The sequence below is a fragment of the Geotrypetes seraphini genome, chromosome 3 (assembly GCF_902459505.1).
Source record: "Geotrypetes seraphini chromosome 3, aGeoSer1.1, whole genome shotgun sequence".
NCBI lineage: Eukaryota > Metazoa > Chordata > Amphibia > Gymnophiona > Dermophiidae > Geotrypetes > Geotrypetes seraphini.
In genome coordinates, this window is record NC_047086.1 from 185521825 (window position 1) to 185540973 (window position 19149).

Consider the following 19149-nt stretch of genomic DNA (forward strand, 5'->3'; position numbering starts at 1 on the left):
TTGCTGATGTGCTTGTGCAGTGACTGTTGTTCATCAATTTACGTTGTTTCAAGTTGCCCTAAATAAAGTTTTATAAAAAATGCAACTCTGGATATAACAGACTCTGGATATAACGGACCATTTTTCCAGGTCCCTTGAAGTCCGTTAGAATGAGATTATACTGTGTGTGTATATATATACACACACAGATACATACATATGAGTATACACATATATATGTATGTGAATGGGTGCTGAAAAGTTTTCAGACTAACCAATCACCTTCCTAAATTCTGAGCGTTATTTTGCCATTGTAGCTGAAAAAGGCGTTATCTTATTTTGTTAAGTGCCATTTTGCAGAAACAAAATTCTGTTTTGACATTGTTTCAGATCATTGATTGAACCATATCCCTGTCATTCTCTTCTTGGTTGGGCTGAGAACTTTTAAGCACCCCCTTGTATGTACATACAGTATACATACACACATACCCTGTTTCCCCGATGATAAGGCAGGGCCATCAAATAAGACAGCCCCCCCTTTTTAGAAAAAAATGTAAAATAAGGCACCCCCCCCCCCCGCAAATAAGCCACCCGAATCGGGTGGTACGATGGGTGACTCCGTGTGGTCCCTCCGTCTACCGTATTTGCCTCTATGGCTGCGTGCTGCGCCTCGTCATGAAGTGAAGAGGAGGAAGTGACAGGACTGCAGCGCGCGCACGTGACTCCGCGCAAGGAAACACAGGCAGCTTCCCTCATCCCTCCCTAACGGAGACTGCAGGAGTTTGTTCACGGCCAGAACATCCAAAAGTGAGACACGCAGACAGGTTTCTTTTGCTGTGAGCAATACCACTTACTGTATATAAAGCCTGTTTAAAATGCATACGGTATATAAACAATGGTTTCACATTGTCAAGTCCCCTCTAATGCTGCACTACAGAATAATCTCTTTACTGTGTTTCCCTGATGGAGAACATTGGGGACATTAAATGGTACAATATATGGTATGATGGATAAAGCTGGCCATACACGGTACGATTTTTCGGCCGACCGATTCTTCAGCCGTCAAATAAGACAGCCCCCCCTTTTTAGAAAAAAATGTAAATAAGGCATCCCCTTGAAAATAAGCCCTAGAGCATATTTTGGCCTTCCAAAAAAAATAAGACAGTGTCTTACCATTGGGGAAACAGGGTATATACAGTAGATAGATAGATATAGATCCTCTTATGCTCCAGTTCCTATGTTCTTGTTTACATCTTTTGAAAGTCCCTCCTACTTTGTTGCTCAAAGCACTATTAACATGTGTAAACTAAAAGCACTGCTGTGATGGTGATCATCAAACGCCCACAAGCCCTTTATCTCTCATACACATAACTGGTCACCCTAAGATTAGTGTACATTTCAGGTTGGGGGGAACAAACTCTGTTCTTACCTTCCACAATCCTCATACTCTCCTACCTATAAGGAAGACTTTCAGTTTTTTCTCCATTTCTGTTCCCAGGTCAATTCTCACTCCTCTCTCTACCTGTTCCCTTCCCTCCAAGGACACTTCTTACCAGCCTCTAACCCTCCCATCTCTGAAGCTGACAGATGCTTTGGCTCCTGCAGGAAGATCTGTCGCCATTTCTTTTCTGCAGCTCGTATGTCCAAAATAGAGAATGACATGGGAACAAATTTGTCCCCGTCCCCATGAGTTTTGTCCCTGTCCTTGTCCCATTCCTGTAAGCTCTGCCTTAACCACGCAAGCCTCGAACACTTATGCTTTTAAAGTGTTTGAGGCTTGTGCAGATGAGGACAGAGCTTGCAGGAATGGGGCAGGAAAAGACTTACGGGCAGTGGCATACCCAGCATATATGACACCCGAGGCCCATCATTTTTTGACACCTCCCCCCCCCATCTGTATGAAAAACATGATTTTTAGTAACAATCCACACATCACACAAGAGTGTACCTAGGAAAAGGCAGCATCTTACATACTGCAGTGAGCAGTACATCAAACTAAACAAGCCAGACTAGTACTGATCAATCCTGCACAGTCAATCCTAACAGAAAACCATGTCTTTCGAACACACAGAACACCTTTGCCTAGTATGGAATATGTCATCACAAACTAACCCCTCCCCCTTTTACAAAACTATAGTGTGGTTTTTAGTCATGGTGGTAACAGCTCAGATACTCATAGAATTCTGAGCATCAGAACTGTTACCACCACGGCCGGTGCTAAAAAATGCTCTACAGTTTTGTAAAAGGGGAGATAAAATAGAAATATGTAGACAAAGGTTAAACTGAAGCACCAAGAAGCTTGACTCTGCATACAATGCAACACCACAGAAACAGCGATGCATCTCCCCTAAAACAAAAAAAAATAAATAAATATAATTTTTTTCTACCTTATCTTCTCTGGTTTCTGCTTTCCTCATCTTCTTGCCACTCTCTTCCTTTCATCCACTGTCTACCCTCTCTCTGCCCCTTCTATATGGTATCTTCTCTCCTTCTATTCCCCTTCCAGAAACTTTATGCCTTCCATCTCTCCCTTCACCCCCATTGGTCTGGCATCCATCTTCTTCCCTTCCCTCCTCCAATAGTCTGGCATCTCTCTCCTCTTCTTCCCTCTCCCACACCCCCATGGTCTGGCATTTCACTATCTTCTCTCCCTTCCACCCACTTCCATCAGCATCTGCCCCCTTTCTTTCCCTCCAACCCAATGCCATGCAGTATCCTTCCCCCTTATTGCTCTTTCCCCTTTCCCTGCACACCAATTCCATCAGCATCTACCCCTTTCTCTCCCTCCACAACCCTTCCATACCATCCTGACCCCCTTTCTCACCCTTCACCATGTTCCATACCATCCTGACCTCCTTTCTCTCCCTCCACCACCCTGACCCCCTTTCTCATCCTCCACCACCCTTCCATACCACCCTGGCCCCTTCTCACCCTTCACCACCCTTCCATACCACCCTGACGCCCTTTCTCTCCCTCCATCACCCTGACCCCCTTTCGCTCCCTTCACCACCCTTCCATACCACCCTGACCCCCTTTTTCTCCTTCCACCACCCTGTTATGTATATATTTTTTGAAAATCGTCTATCTGAACATCCAGGCTATTGTTTGTCCAGACCACCAGGATGTCTATCTTTATACCTCATTTTCGACCAAAATTTCATCCAGTCCCAAATGCCCAGAACAAGACTATTTGGACATGGGAGGAGCCAATCTTGTAATTCACTGACTACCCAGACATGGCAACAGGGCAGTGGGGCACCTTACAGGGCACTGCTGTGAACTTCACAAAAAGGCTGCCAGATAAATATCTCACCAGAACTCCCTTATAGGCTATGGTGTGCCCACCGAAACATCCCCCAAACCCACTATACCCACCTGTCTACAATCCCAATAGCCCTTATGGCTGCAGGTGGCACCTATATGTCAGTAGAGTAGGGTTTTGGTGGGCGCTCATGTCCCACCATAAATGTAATGGTTAGAATGGCTTATGGGCCTGGGTCCTCCTTTCTATGGTTCACCAACCCACTGTTTAAGACACCAGTATACACCTCTACTAGGCTTTCCTATACCAGGTGCTGATGTTCTGGAGACAGGTATGTATTTTTTTATTCTGATCTTTAGGGGGTGTGAGGGGGTCAGTGAACACTGGGGGAATGTGTGTGGGTCTTTAGTTTGTCGCTGCAGTGGTAATCTGGTTACTTTAGATACCTTTTTGGAACTTATACCTATTTTTCCATCGTCTAACTCACAACGTTTTTTTCATCCAGAATGTCTAGTAAAATATTCAATAATCCCTGCAGGACGACTAAGTCTAGGTTGGCCCCCATCCCGCCCACATACTGCCTTAACCATTCCTCTAGATATGCCCCTTTCAGCTCTGGGTGCACAGCGGTATTCAGAGACATATAAAGTCCCACAGCACATCCAGAAAGTTGGTTTGATTATTGGCACTTAGATGATCTGTATTATAGGTCATCCAAGTGCAGACTTGGGTGGGCTTTTAGATGTGTTTAAGTTTTGATTATGAGCCCCATAACCTGAGGCTCCCAGAGGATCACAATAAAACATCCAAGACCAGTAGTTCTCACTCAAAGTAGAAAAGTAGTCAAATGATTAGAGCAGTGGCCGAAAACCAGGGGAACTTTTTTGAAATTTCACTGCAGCTCTTTTGGATCCTGGGCAGATCACTTAACTCTCTATTACCTTAAGTACAAATTCAGACTGTGAGCCCTCCAGAGACATAAAAGCACCTACTGTAGTTGAATGTACACTGTTTTGATAGCTTTTGAGCTTGCAGGTAGTATATAAGAAAGAAAGGTTTAGGAAGCAGAAAAGAGAGATTCCTTTTATAGACCATATGAAAGCTCTTTGGCATTGGAATATCACTCTTTTTAGACCTTTCTCGTCAGTCTTGGACTTGAAAAAGGCCAAAGAATCACTCAATATTCCTCATTTCTGCAAGGAAACCTTGTACTTTGTGATGTCTGAGGTGGAATTTGGGGAATTTATGTCCTCCCTGGATCTCTCCAAGGTCTACCTTCATATACCAATCAGACAGGAACACCAGACATTTCTGCAGTTTGCAGTGCTGGTGAGAACTTTAAGTTCTAGGTTCTCCTTTTTCAACTGGCCACATTATGGTGGTGGTGTTTGTATTGTTTTGTATGGAAGGCATCCAGGTAAACCCATACCTTCATGACTGGTTGATTAGAAGGGGTGGATGGGGGGTAAATGAAAGGGGTGGCACGTGACAGTGCAGGCGGTCCAGGAACTTGAGTCCCTAGGCTGGGTCATGAACTATGGAAAGAGCAAGTTGAGCCCTTCCTAGCAGCTGAATTACCTGACAGCTTATTTGCACAGTGATCAACAAGGTATATTTGATTTTGGAGACAATCAAGAAGATGGTGTTGCAGGTCAGGAGTCTCCTAGCCTCACCAACCTAGGAGTTCCTTTAAGTGTAAGCCCTGATCTCTTGGATGAGGGCACATATGAAACATTCTAAAAGTCCTGCTATCCAGATGGTCATCCACGTCTGAAGAGGTGGGATTTGGCTTCTGATTCTTCCACAGATCAGAGAAGACTTCCATTTGGAGGAGTGGTCTACATCAGTGTCTCGCAAACTATCTTGAGCTGCGGCACGCTAAAGATAGGGCTGTGGCTGGAAGGCATCTGGAAGTGTGTGGATGTCAACGCAGTGACGTCACACACATGCCTGATGTCATCACACCGATGTCTGTACGTGTGTGAAGACCCTGCAGACAGGCCTTGAGCCACCAGTCTGTGTGTTTGTGGGGGGGGGGGAGGGAGGGTGCTCAACAGGAGAGGCGTGGAGTGGAGGAGAGGTACCGGAGAGAAGGAGAGGTACTGGCACTGGTTGACTGTCTATGTGATGTGCCTCTCTCTGCGATTCACATCAATAGAAAGGGAGGTACCAGGAGCCTCCAGGTGATGGAAGAGATGGACATAATAATGGCTTGGGCTGACCAAACCTCAAGACCATTTCAATGACAGGTGTGGAAAATGCCCAGGCAAATTTCCTCATCTGAAACACCTAGGACCCAGAAAAATGGGAATTGAGCAAACAGGCCTTCCAATTGATTGTAGACAGGTGAGCTCCCCCAATCATGGACCTATGGCATCCATCAGAAACCAGAAGGTGAAAAGGCTTTTTGGTAGAGGCAAGAAACTGGACGCCAGTGGAACAGACATTCTTTTACAAACTTGGTCACTAAGGGGGGGGGGGTTGTATGTATGTGTTCCCACTGTGGCCTTATCCAGAGATATCATACACCACCACATCATTTTTAATACCTCTAGTATTTAAATACATGGCATCTACTACTGCCTCAGAGCCAATCTTGTGGTATGAACTGTGATTTCCACACAACTTGTACTGCAAACGTGGTATCATGGCAGCAGGAAATGACATACACTTAAAATGCTGCTCCTGTTACCAGTCAGAAAAAGAATGGAAGGGGTGAAATTAAAAACTGTTGGAGAGGACTGCAGGACTACATACCCTTGGCCCCAGTTGAAGAAACTTAATATTCTGGCACTGGGAGAGGAGAAGTAAAGGAGGTAGAATGTCTGAAGGAAGGAGAGAAATAAGGGAAAAACATAAGGTGAAAAGTGAGGAAGTGTGTCTGGCAGGAGAGAGAAAGGAAGGACATAAGGAAGGGTGTCTGAGAGAACAGAGATGTATGTTTGAAGGGAGGAGGAAAAGGACAGAAGTGGAAAGGTGGAAGGAGAAGAGGGTGAAGAGTGTCATGAAGAAGGAGGAAAGAGGAAATGTATCAGAAGGGAAAAGGGAAGTGTATCTGGAGAAAGATGGATTCCTTTCAAGTATTTAAATATCTGTAGGGGCACAGCTACCATTGAGCAAGCATAGTAAAATGTCTAGGGCCACCCAACAGAAGGGGCCGCCTGCTGCTCTCTGTTCTCCATCCCATGGGCTGACTTCCTCGACTGGCTATTTACAATGTCCAGTACTAGTACCTTATATACCCAAATATAAACCAATCCGAATATAAACAAAGGTAAGCTTTTCCCCCCAAAAAGGAGGAAAAAAGGTTGACATGAATATAAAAACCAAGGTTAGAAATTTGGGTATGTGAGTGTCATTTGGATATGTGTAATTTGTCATCCTACGCATCAGAACACCTGGCCTCAGTCACACATGCAGAAAACAGAAAAAAAAATCCCTCTTCAAATTCAAACCTACAAACTAAGGAGTCCTTTTACTAAAGCGCACTAGTTGATTTAACGCATGCTAAATGCTAACGTGTCCATTATATTCTATGGACGTGTTAGCATTTAGAAACATAGAAAATGACGGCAGAAAAGGGCCACGGCCCATCAAGTCTGCCCACTCTAATGACCCACCCCCCTAACTTCTCCCCCTTTAGCGTGCGCTAAATCAGCTAGCGTGCCTTAGTAAAAGAGGAGGTACTATTGTACACAAACAAAACCCTAATATGCCAGACTCTGCACACAGTACACCATAACAGAAATAAAAAGAAATGCATTTCTTTCGGAGTAGTCCAAAATATAAAAAACAAGAGATGTAAAGTTGACATATTTCAATCACTAAATTAAAAATATAAACCATTTTCCTACCTTCCTAGGCTTGCTGGACTCCTTTCGAGAATCCTGGAGAGGGCGGGAGCCCACAGACCTTGAGCATGCGCAGATGCTCAAGGCCCTTCAGCCCAACACAGAGCGTCGCATTCCTGAGCATCAGGACTGTAAGTGTGATGATGTTGGTCTGCAGCAGGGAGGGATCTGGTAGTTGAGGATAGGAGTGCCAGTCAACGAAGGGGGGAGATAGGAGTGTCGGTCATCAGGGGAGGCAATAGGAGTGCTGGTCATCAAGGGGGGGAGGAGGAGATACAAGTGGTCATCAGCAGTGCTCCCTCTAAGCGGGCGGGTGTTGTGAGCAAACTTTTTTCGCTGTGAGCTAAAAATATCGGGCGCCAGCAAGTTATGAGCCAACTCGCCCGATTCTCCTCTCGCCGCCCTGCCATCTGCCGTACGCCGTGCGCTGTGACGAGAAACTTGTGCGCTGCGATGTAATATTTTGTGCGCCAGCGCACGCCAGCGCAGCTTAGCGGGAACACTGTCAGTGGAGACAGCAATGCTGGTCATCGGGAGGGGGGTAGAGATAGCAGTGCCAGTCATCGGGAGGGGGGAGAGGTAGCAGTGACAGTCATGGGAAAGGGGTGGAGGATAGCAGTGCCGGGCGTCTGGAGGGGTGGAAAATAGCATTCTTGGTCATCGGGAGGGGAGGGGAGGGGAGGAAAAAAAGCACCATCGTCTAAAAGAAGTTCGAATATAAACTGAGAACCCCATATTTTGGCCCCAAAATCTCAGTTTATGTTCAAGTAAATATGGTATCTCCCTTCCTTCTCCCCCTCCCCACATGGTTCCAGAATTTCCTTCTGTTCCCCCCTTTTCCTCACCTCAGACGTCTTCCAGAATGCCAGTAGGTGATCGGCAGCAATGTGACTAGGCTGCCTGAGGCCATTCGTGCTAGGGCTTTTCTTCTGCCAGCCATTCACAGGATGTGACATAACAGGAGGCATAACATGGCAGAGGAAAGGCCCTCAGACACCCTGTTTACATTGCTGCCTCTGCTGGGATTCTGGAGGACCATATGTGACAGAAGGAGATTCAGGACCAGCGTAGGATGGGGGAGCAGCAGAGAGAGATGTAATTTGTTAAGAAGAAATGGAAATGTCTGGACCAAAAGAAGGAGAGAGAAAAGGGAGTATATTTGAAGGAAGGATGGTGTGATTGATTTTCATGACTTGTAAAGGTACTGAGAGGCAAATTAAAGAAACAGTACCATATGACTGCTGAATAAATGAATAAGGTGCTGATAAGGAAGACAAAGAGAGACCTTGATAAAAAGATTGCATTGGAGGCAAAAACACATAGAGATACATAATTGAAATGAAAATATGTCTAAAAACTTTGCCTAAATCAGCACTTGGGACGACCTAAAAGACAGGTTGTCCAAGTGTCGATAATCTAGAGGCATCTTAGGCCTTTTGACTGCCACTGTGCATCCAGAGTAATAAGGGGTGTTTTTCGAGGAGTGGTTAGGGCAGGAGGTGGGCGGGATGTGAGCCGACCAAACTTAGTCATCCTGTAGCGATAATCGAAAGTTTGTCGAGACTGCCTAGATGGAACTTATATGTTGTGACTTAGGCGATCTAAAACCAGGTATAAGTGCCCAGAAGGTATCCAAAATGACCAGATCACCACTGCAGGGACAAAGTACAGACCCCCCCTCACACTCCCACAATGATAACTGACCCCCCACCCACCCCATCATAAAAATCGGAATATAAATGTACATACCTGCCTCCAGAACATTAGCACCTGGCATAGAAAAGCCTAGTAGAGCTGCACACAGGTGGCTTAAGTAGTCTGGGGGGGTGGGCTAGTGAACCACAGAGAGAAAGGCCCAAGCCCATAAGCCACTCTAACCATCTGCATTCATGGTGATAAATGTGAGTCCACCAAAAAACCCCAAAACCCTACTGTACTGTCATATAGGTTTATACCAAAAGGACATCAGACATCTCCAACAAAACACAGCAATAAAAATGATCACTAACTCAAAAAAATTTGATCATGTCACCCCTCTGCTGAAGATTGCTCACTGGTTGCCCATTCATTATCGGATCACCAGCATTCATTGACAGAATTCTTATCCCATATGATCCCCCCAGAACTTTAAGGTCCTCATCCCAATATACCCATGATGTTCCCTCACTAAAAATAATTGGCACCCACTGTGCATATATCTTTTCAGTAACAGCACCCTCTATTTGGAACTCACTTCCATTACATTTAAAAGCAGAACAAAATTTGGCTAAATTCAAGAGCAGCTTAAAATGTTTTCTTTTTAAAAGATGGATATGATTGATGTATCCCACGCCCTCTTAATTTATCTTCATCTTTTATCAATTTTAAAACATTTCCCAATCCTTTCCCTTTGAGGTTTTTTCCTTCGTTTTTATTTTTATTTTAAGAATTGTAATTTTTCCCCTTCTATCTTTCTTGTTCTACCCTCCCCCCTAAGTAAGTCTGTTTTCGTACTGTTTTTGTCTTTTGTTTATTTTTTATTTTAACTGTACAACGCTTTTGAAATGTTATGTTAAGCGTTTTATCAAATTTTTAATAAACTATGAAACTATGAAATGGCTGGATGTATAAGTGGATGGTTCTCGAAAAAAAACACAACATTTTGGATGTATTTTTCGAGAATGGACTTTGTATGCTGCAGACTTTGGGCGACTAGCGTCCTAGGCCCAAAACGGACTTAGATGTTTTTTTTATTATGCCCCTCATAGTAAAAACTCATATTAGAAGCAAGAAGCTGGGAAAAGACTTGATTGGACTGTTAGATGACTGAAGGGTAAAAGGGTTATTCAGGGAAAACAAGGCCATAGCATAGAGATAAAATGAATCCTTTGCTTCAGTCTTTACCAAGGAAGATGTGGGACAGATACCAGTGTTCTACTGATTATATGTCCTAATATGATTTTTTTATTCTTGTGGAAACCACCTTGACGTAATGACAGGCGGCGTATCAAATACTTAATAACTTAAACTTAAACTTATTCAATACTTATCCATCTTTCTGTTTTTCCCTTGCTCCCTGCCTCTCTCTTGCCCTGTTTCTATCTCCACTCCTTTCTCACATTTTCTAGCTCTCTTGTATCTCTTTGTCTTACCTTACCTGTGGTTTATTGTTCTCTTTACTAGTTTTCTATTGTCATCCCCATCACCTTCTACTTCCTGATGGCCTTTTGCTGCCTTCATTTGCATAACTGTGCTGCTGCACCATGGCTCTTTACGAATCTCGGTCCCTTCCACCACCATGGAAAATCTCACAGCATTACAAGTTAAAGAAGCTCATTGGTTTCCATTTGTTCACAGAATCTCCTATAAAATAGCACTATTAACATTCAAAATATTAACAACTAAAGCCCCATCATTCCTAGAAAGGTACATTATTCCATATATTCCTACTAGAAGTTTGAGATCAGAGGACAAAAACCTTCTAGTAATTCCATCGCTTAGTATAATAAATACAAGATAAGATACAATCTTTGTGGTTACAGCGCCCAGAATATGGAACTCCTTACCATCATTTATTAAGGAAGAAAAATCACTAAGTAAATTTAAAGGATTGTTAAAATGCTGGTTTACAAGGATGCTTTTGTGACCTAATCATCGGATTCTCTTTTGATCCCATTCTCTGCATAAACTCACATGTCCTGTCTTAGGCTCTGAGAAATTTAATAAAATAAATAAAATAAAAAAGTTCTTAATTTTTTTTTTACCCTCCTTTGTACTTACCTTTCATGTGTCCTTTACTATGCTTATTGTAGTTCTCCCTACTTCCCTTATGTATCAGTTCGTGGTGTTGTAGTTAATAATTAAGATCCTGTTTTTAATTGTAAATCGCTTTGAATTCATGATACTATGATACATCAAAATTTTAATGAAACTTGAAACTAAAACAGTCCAGCCATGGGGGTCAAAGGAAATGCAAGATCCAATTTTCTGTCTTTAAGAGCATTTATATTTCCATTCAACAGTCCTTTTACACTGCTGTCCTACACTCTCAGTTTCTGCACAGTGAAATGGACTGCTGAAGCATAAATCTTGTTCTCCCTTCTCAAAATCACATCTGATAATGATCTAAATATCTTCTGATTATCAATTCCACTCCCCCCCCCACCCCCCAGGTCTGTTTCAGTCCTGGTTTTACCCTGTATGTATGCAGGGACTTACAGTATACTTCTGAGTTACTGGCTGATTTTACTAAGGAAGTCTCATACAAATCCATGTGTGTACTAGGGCAAATGGAGGACTGAATCAGCTTGTTTGGTTGACCTCGGCTGAAGTAGTAACCCTACCCTGATGCTCTTCAAGGCATATAGGAAGTGTAGTTCCCCTTTAAAACAATCATGACTATAAGCCTCAGCAATGAAAGGTTAAACTAGGGATTGCCAACAAGCTCTGATGCTATGAACCTTTGCTCTTTCTCTAGTAACAGAGGAATACACCAATTACTCCCTTTGCTACCTGCAGTGTGGAGTGGGCAGTGAAGGAGACTGCCTCTTGGATGCTGACCAGTTTCAGGGAAAGAAGAGGCAGGACATGACCCTTAAGTGAGGTCTTGCATTCGAAGACCTCTCGGGACTCCATTATGAATGGGAATGCATTCTCTGGCTCCTCCTAATGAGAGGGGGGGTGTGAAACATGATATGGAATGGAGACAGGAAGGAGGAGAAGGGTTCTGTCTGAAAACCACTTCTGAAAACTTAATTGAATGATGAGTTCATCCCTCAACTCACCGGGGCAGTGGTGGAGAGGTAGCATATGAATGAGGTGGGGAAAGGAGACAGGATTCCATCCCATTCAGGATATGAAATCATAGGTTGCCTCATTCATGGATTCTCCCTCAACAGTCTCAGGGGAGATGTAAGCTACACAGCCCTGGTGTCTCCAAGTGATCTCATTTCCGCACTTGCACCTCCTTCTACCTACAGCATTGCTTTAAAGGAACATAAGCCCTTTTCTTACATGGTATCATCTGCTAAACAAACAGAGCTCCATGATCAAAACCTGTCTATTTCAAGCACTGCCAGCCTTTGCTGCAAAACTTCTCTACCCACAACATCAGGACCCCATCACTGTGAGCTTTCATATAGCAGTGTCCTATCAGTGCCAGCCAGCACTCCCAACAACGTGAGCATCCTCTCAGAAGTGAACAAACACCATGTTATCAATCCTGGGAGGGAACAAAAGATGTCCTCGTAAAGGGATTTAATCGGTCATAGAAGGATTACTTCCAATTAGCAAAACCAACCAGTCAAACCCAGTGCAAGGGTTTCAAGAGCACACACTCTTTAAATCTTGTTGGGAGTTGTGCACTGGAAAGATGCAATAGAGAGTAAAAATGGAAAGGGGCATACTAGGCTTGCTCTAAGCTTACCGGTGTATGATGCTGGGTATGCAGAAACCAGTCCCCTACATGCCTAAGCAGGTATGCATAGTTATAATGCATCACATTAAGCACACCCATGCCCCCTGTACCCAGCCACCAATCAAATGCCTAAAGGCGACCTTTGACTTCTTATGTGCCCAACAGAGGTGGGCAAAAAGCCAGTTCAATTTCTTCAGGTCTTTTTTAAGCAAACAGAGGGGTAGAGTCTGCAACATATACAATATAGCCATTTAGGCAGAATCATCGTCCTTATCAAGTTCACCCTCCCCAATAAAGAAACTGGGAGAGCCTCCCACTTGTCCAAAAGATGTTCTGTATCTCTTAATTGTGCCTGAACATTCAATCTATACAGATCTGACCCCCGCATGGACAACCAGATTCCCAAATAAGTAAAAGCACCCTCTGTCTATCATGGAGGAAACCCCGGTCCCCAAGCTCTCTGTAGTTCCACCGTAAGAGGGTAACTAATGCCTCAGATTTGCTTAAATTCAAATGCAGCCCAGCATAGTTTCTATATTCACGAAACAATTCCAATTAGCACCGCAAGGATGATTTGGGATGCATGAGGTGTACCAGTAAATTATCTGCATAGGCTGCAAGTTTAAATATCTGTTCACCCACTTGTACACCCTGAATAGATGGCATAGCAGATTCATCACGAACAAATGGGTCCAGTGTAAGCGCAAATAACAATGGCGATAGCGGGCAGCTCTGTCGAGTGCCGCAACAAATCAAAAAAGGTTCAGAGTTCATGCCATTGGCCAATATTTGCGCCCTGGGATTCGCAAATAAAAAGAGACCACCAAAACCATAGGCTTCAAGCGTTGCGAACACAAAATCCCATTTAATGCAATCAAACGCTTTCTCAGTGTCAAAACTGATCAAAATGTCTGGTACATTATAGCGTGCTCTCTGTTCCAATGATACTAAGATAGTTCTCAAATTCTTAGCCACAGATCTGCCAAAATAAAGCCAATCTACACGTCATGGATTAGCTAGGGAAGCACTGTTGAAAGGCTATTTGCCAAAATTTTTGCCAAGACCTTAACTTCAGCGTTCAGCAAATATATTGGTCTGTACGAATCTGGCAATGTCAGATCTCTCCTGGTTTAGGTAATACCAGTATATGCACCATGTTAAGCCCATTCGGTAGAGCCTCTGTCCAAATCATAGTATTAAAGGCCTCTGCCAATGGGTTGGCAATCTCTTCCCCCAAAAGTTTATAAAATTCATTCCTATAGCCACCTCCACCTGGTCCCTTTAGTAAAGGGCTGCATTGGATCAATAAATAAACCTTGTCAGGTGCAATAGGGGCTTCCAGTGTGGCCTTATCCTGAGCTGTTAAAACTGGATGTTAAACATTAGACAAATAATGGGATGCAGTGAGGCCCTCATTCTCTGGAGAAGCATAAAGTTCTCCATAATAGCGCTTAAAGATATCACAAATACCTTGAGCTGAATGTACAACCTTAACCTCATGGTCCCTGCCCTTTCTCCCTCTGTATTACATGGGCCAACCATCTCCCTACCTCACCATCTGCGTTCAGTCTACTTAACTCAAAGAACATCACACAGTACGGATGTCCCAGCCTCCATCTGCACCCAGACCTCCAACTTCTTAATCTGTGAGAGCCCCCTTCGTCTTCCCATGAACCTCCCCACCAGATCATCCTTAGTTCCCTCCACCCCATCCCCACCTCCAAATCTTTAAGCTCCCTCTCATTCCTACTGGTAAGCCCTTGAGATCCCTCCCCCTCCCCCAAGTTAGACACTCCAGCCCCCATGGGACCAGAGGCATGATCAAGAGGAAGATACACCCGTGACCAAGGCTGCTCAGGTATCTAAGAGAGGCATAATATTCGTATGGCACAATGCAACTGAGCTCAGCCGTAGCCAGATGAGAGGGGTCCTGAAAAGAGACCTCCACCACTGGTACAACTGGTTTAGAAGAAACCAACGTGCCCGTCAGCTGCGTCCAACGAGCTGGGGTGAAGAATACATTTTCCAGAGAAGCCGAAAAAAAAGGTTCAGTGACAATTCACACCATGTGCACTGCAGGGCCCTGCTGAGGTGCTTGCACTGTGACAAAAGAGTCCCCAGAGTGAGAATGCAGGCATTTGGTGCCAAACTACAGAACGGCCTCTGGGCGAGATATTCCCCAAAATTACAGACCCAAGCCGGCTCCCCAGCCCTGTAGGACCTGAAAGAGGCAAAGCCTCAAGCTCCTGCCACCTCCCCCAGTGAGCTGCAGCATGCGGTATATGGTCACAGATCCTACACCAATCAAGATACACATTTGCCAGATTAGGGGCTGGGAGTCTATCCCAAATGCTTTTTAATCAAATCGAGGGGTTTTGAGGCAGAAATAAAACTTTGGAAAAAAAAAGATCAATTAAAATCCAAGTTGGCCACCGTCAGCGAATCCACGCCATAAACAGCAAAAATAAACAAAAATCCATATATAAAAAATAGCGATATGGAGTCTGGGGAGGTGAGGTACCTGTACCCTATCCTCAGAAACTGAAAAACTAGTTTAAACACGTTTTACAAACCACCCTTGAAGTTTCCAAAGGAAATAATGGAGATTTACAGTCACTGAAGTGCCTTGCCTGCCAGCTTTTTCACACAGCAACTGAATGGAGAAAAGGATTTTCTGCCTCTAAATAGCTCCAAATTGACCAGATTTGAAGGTCTTCAGACTGCCAGTCGGCTGAACACCAACTGTAACCTCCACTCCCATGGATCCTCTCCATGAGACCAGGGATGGGAAATGCAGCCTGTGTCCTGAAACTCAGAAGTTTTTCACTCAGGATGCTTACAGCCTGAGCTTAAAGCCCTGACAAGTTAGCAGGCAAGCAAACTCCCAGGGGAATGGACCCCGAGTCAAAGAATGGTGGCACATGGCAGGCTGGCCCCACAGATCCACCAAGGTTTCTCGGAAAGGGGTCTCAAGGCATTGAAGCCACCGAAAAAGACGAAGAAGCAGAGCAATTCAAAAGACTTCTGCACAGACTTCTTGCAGAAATTGAAACTGTAGGGGGCTCTCACTCTCTAAAGTTGGAGGAGCACATGCTCAGAAAAGTGTTTGGATTTCTGCAACTCCCAGATTACGGGAAGGGATTGAATATCTAGCGTATGGAATCTGGAAGGGAAGTAACAGAAAAGGAAGTTTAAGGGGGAGGATAGAGGAAGGAAAGAACAAGGGAAGAGAATTAGATATAAAGCCTGAAGGGGGAGAGAGAGGTGCTAGACAGTGTCTGGAAGTGGAGATCACTATGCTGCAAGGGGGAGAAGAGAGAAAGATATGGCTTACTGGAAGGTTAGAGGAGAGACAGAGGTGGAGCAGCTGGACTAGAAGGGGGAAGGCAGAGAAAAATAAGATATGGCTGAAATAAAAGGGAGATGGGGAGAGAAGTGAAAATTATACATTTTTGTGGAGGAAAATTGCCATAGGAAGTTTCCAGCCTGCCCCACCCACCTGACCCCATCTACATGTCCCAGATTTAGAAGCCAAATATCTGGTAACTTTAAACTTGCAAACAGTTTTTTCAATGTATATTTGTTAAATACAGTACCACTGATCAGTATCAATTTTGACAAACTTCACACACTGTGTTGAGTATGGCAACTGGAAATCACTTATTTTTTTACTGAAAATGAGCCTTAGAAACAATGGCAAGGCATCACAAGCACTCACCAAGCTTAGATCAGCCATACCGGCAAAGGCACATTAATCATAGGCTCCTCATGCAACCGAGAACCGCCACAGTAAAAAACTCAAAATTGAGAAAAACCTGTGCCGGCCTAGGTTGCAGAGCAAAAGAATCACAGTGCACATCAACACAAAACAGTGTGTAAAAAACATAAAAGCCACAGAAACAAGAAACAAAAAACAAAAATTAGAAATTAAAAAAAAAACCACAGTCAAGCCAAATACTTAGCTGAAGATAGTTTGAATGCGCTATCCTGGAAGACTGAAGATGAGCTCACTTCTCCTGGTAAATTCCGGTTCAAAGTCTAGGACTCCACCTGCATTAATCCCTCCAATAGTTCAAGTTGAAAGTCCTACACGCTTTTTTCTTCCAACTTCACCACCGGCAAGCAGGTCTACTTTCTACTCCGGCAGCCGGCCACACCTCTCATTGCTTACAACCTCCAATCCAACAGGACATACCACAGCTACTAACAGCACTTATCGGCCCATGGTAAGAGACATCCAACAATAAACCCTTCCTGCATCTGCTCACATGAGGAGATGACAAGGTGTGTGCAAATGCATGGTCTCAGCTCTCCTCCCATGATGCCTACAAGTTGCTGCCTCTGTAGCTGCTCACTTCACAGTGGCACTGCTACAGACCCACAGGGATGAGTAGAAAAATGTGGTAAGGTGCTGAGATGGGAGACCTGGTGCAGGGATCTGGGAAGCAGTAACTTGGAAGTCTCTTGGAACATTCAGGAGACTTAGCTGCCTGATTCTGTCATGGAGTTTATTGCCAAATACATAGGACTACCATATTTGTGAAGACAAAAAAAAAAAGAACACATGGCCCCTCACAAACTCTACCCATAGCCTCGCCCATACTCTAACCACAGTCCAGCCCACACTCCAACCATTTTCTTAGTTCCCCTTCTCACCCTCTGTACCCTTCTAGTGCTTCTGTCTCTCGCTCCCTTCCTCCCCATGGGTGTTTCTCTCTCTCTCTCTCTCTCTCCCCCCTTCCAATCTTCCTCTCCTGTGGATGCTTATTTCTTTCTCTTTCTCCGCTTCTAACCCCCCCCCCCAACATGGTGCCCCTCTCTCTCTTTCCAACCTCATCTCCTGCTGTTTCTGTCTCTCCTCTCCCATCTTGCATTATCCTACTCCATGCTCTCTAGGACTCTCTCCTTTCTATAATGCTTCTCCAGCCCTCCCTTCCTCCATCCATCCATGCTGTTTCTCCCTCCCTCTATCCCTCCCTCCATGCTGTTTCTATGTCACCCTCCCTCTCTTCATGCTGTTTCTACAGTCTCCTCCGACACTGCTTCAACTCACGACTCCACTAGCTCCCGATTCCGCTACCTACCTCCTCGCCAGGCCCGGCTGCTCTAATGTAATCTTTCAGCATCCAGCAGCAGCAATGAGGTAAGCATGCTATCACCAGCCTGTCCCAGAAGCTACCTCTCTGCAAGTCCTGCCTATGCGGGAACAGGAAGAGAGGTGGTTTCTGGGGCAGGCTGGCGGTAGCAGGCTTACTTCACTGCTGCTGCTGGCTGCCCGAAGATTGAATTATAGCAGCCTGGCCCAGGGAAGGAGGTAGGTGGGGAGTCAGGATTGGGAAAGCCAGCTAAACCTGGACAGACTCCCCACTTTTTAAAAAACTGTCTGGTAACCCTAAATACAACCTGGAAGCTTCCTTTTAGAGCATGTCTTTCCATGGCCATAAAAGTTTAGAAAAGTCTGGGTGACTCGGAATAATACTAACTGCAAGGTGGCACCAGAATCCCCTGAGAATGAACTTGCAGTCTGTCACAGAGTAATGACATCACTGCTGCCTGAATTCACAAAAACTAAGTGATGATGTCAACCAGCATGTTTTATAATGGTTTGAGTTTAATGCAGCAACACTTTTCCTTTAGTCTCCAAACTTATTTCCCAGCTGCAGAGAGATTAGAACTGTAAATCTGAGGCCTTTGAAACTGTCACCTCTGCTGAACTGCTCCCTGAAGGGAGAACAGGATTAACCTTCTTTATAGCTGTAAATAATTTTTTTGAAAGACAAACCTCTCTACTAATTTTCAGACTTGGACTCCCCAGTATCATTTTCTAGGGCCCCTGTTCTGGTATTATCTTTTTAAACCCAAGTAAGTGCATGTAGTGCAGGCTACCAAAGAGTGGCTAGAAATTACCCTAAATTCTATGGCCAAAACCTGTGTGTGTGATTTTTTTAAAGTTGCTTCCAGTATTTTTTCTTGCTGAAGACATGTGGGGCTTACACATTTGAGGAGAATGTGCTGTAATAAACAAATACTGAGACATGATCCTGGGGGAGAAACAAAAGATTATGGTGAAAACAGTACTGTGGGATCTGGAAATATTGATACCCAGATTACTGGCAGAAGAAAGATATTGGCAGAAGGCTAGCCTGATTACAGAGTGTCTAAAAGCCTCATGGTGTGAAATTGCTGTGCCTTGGAAACTAAATAATGCCCTAGCCTTCAGGTCTGGTATAAGAGGATTTGGAATGTGTGTTTAATGGAGAAGATAACAGCGCTAGAAATGAAAGATATAATAAGTTTACACAGATTTGGGACTACAGCTCAGAGAGTAAAGCAGAAAGGTAAAGATTTACAAAAGGGTGAATGATGATGATGGTACATTTTACTGAATTTTAATTAGTGGCAGGGTACATGCAGGATGTTACCCCCACAAGTTTAGAGTGAAAAGATCAGGGGGTGGGCATGGAGAATAAATGAGGAGAAAATAAGAGATAGGTCAGGTTACTCGGAGGAATTATGTGCAAAATGTTTGAAAATTCTACACAGTATTTTAAGATTTCTGCATATTTTATTTGTAACTTTTTTAAATAAGTAAGATTCCATTGGGGATGGGCTGGGATAGTTGCAGTAGCATAGTAAGGGTGAGCAGCACCTGGGGTGGTGGC

General features: G+C 44.2%; 1 protein-coding gene across 4 annotated transcripts in view; it reads right to left on the reverse strand.

The window, feature by feature from the left end:
* MAP3K12 (mitogen-activated protein kinase kinase kinase 12) overlaps nt 1-19149 on the reverse strand; it is a 304527-nt gene that overhangs the window by 153662 nt on the left and 131716 nt on the right. Inside the window, exon 1 of one of the 4 annotated variants that reach the window (XM_033938531.1) lies at nt 17572-17644. The exons of 2 other annotated variants lie outside the window; for them this stretch is intronic. The gene's annotated coding sequence lies outside the window, so the exon portion shown is untranslated. Of the gene's footprint in view, nt 1-11583; nt 11690-17571; nt 17645-19149 lie in introns of those variants that run through there. One more of the 4 variants, XM_033938530.1, reaches the window with a different exon arrangement.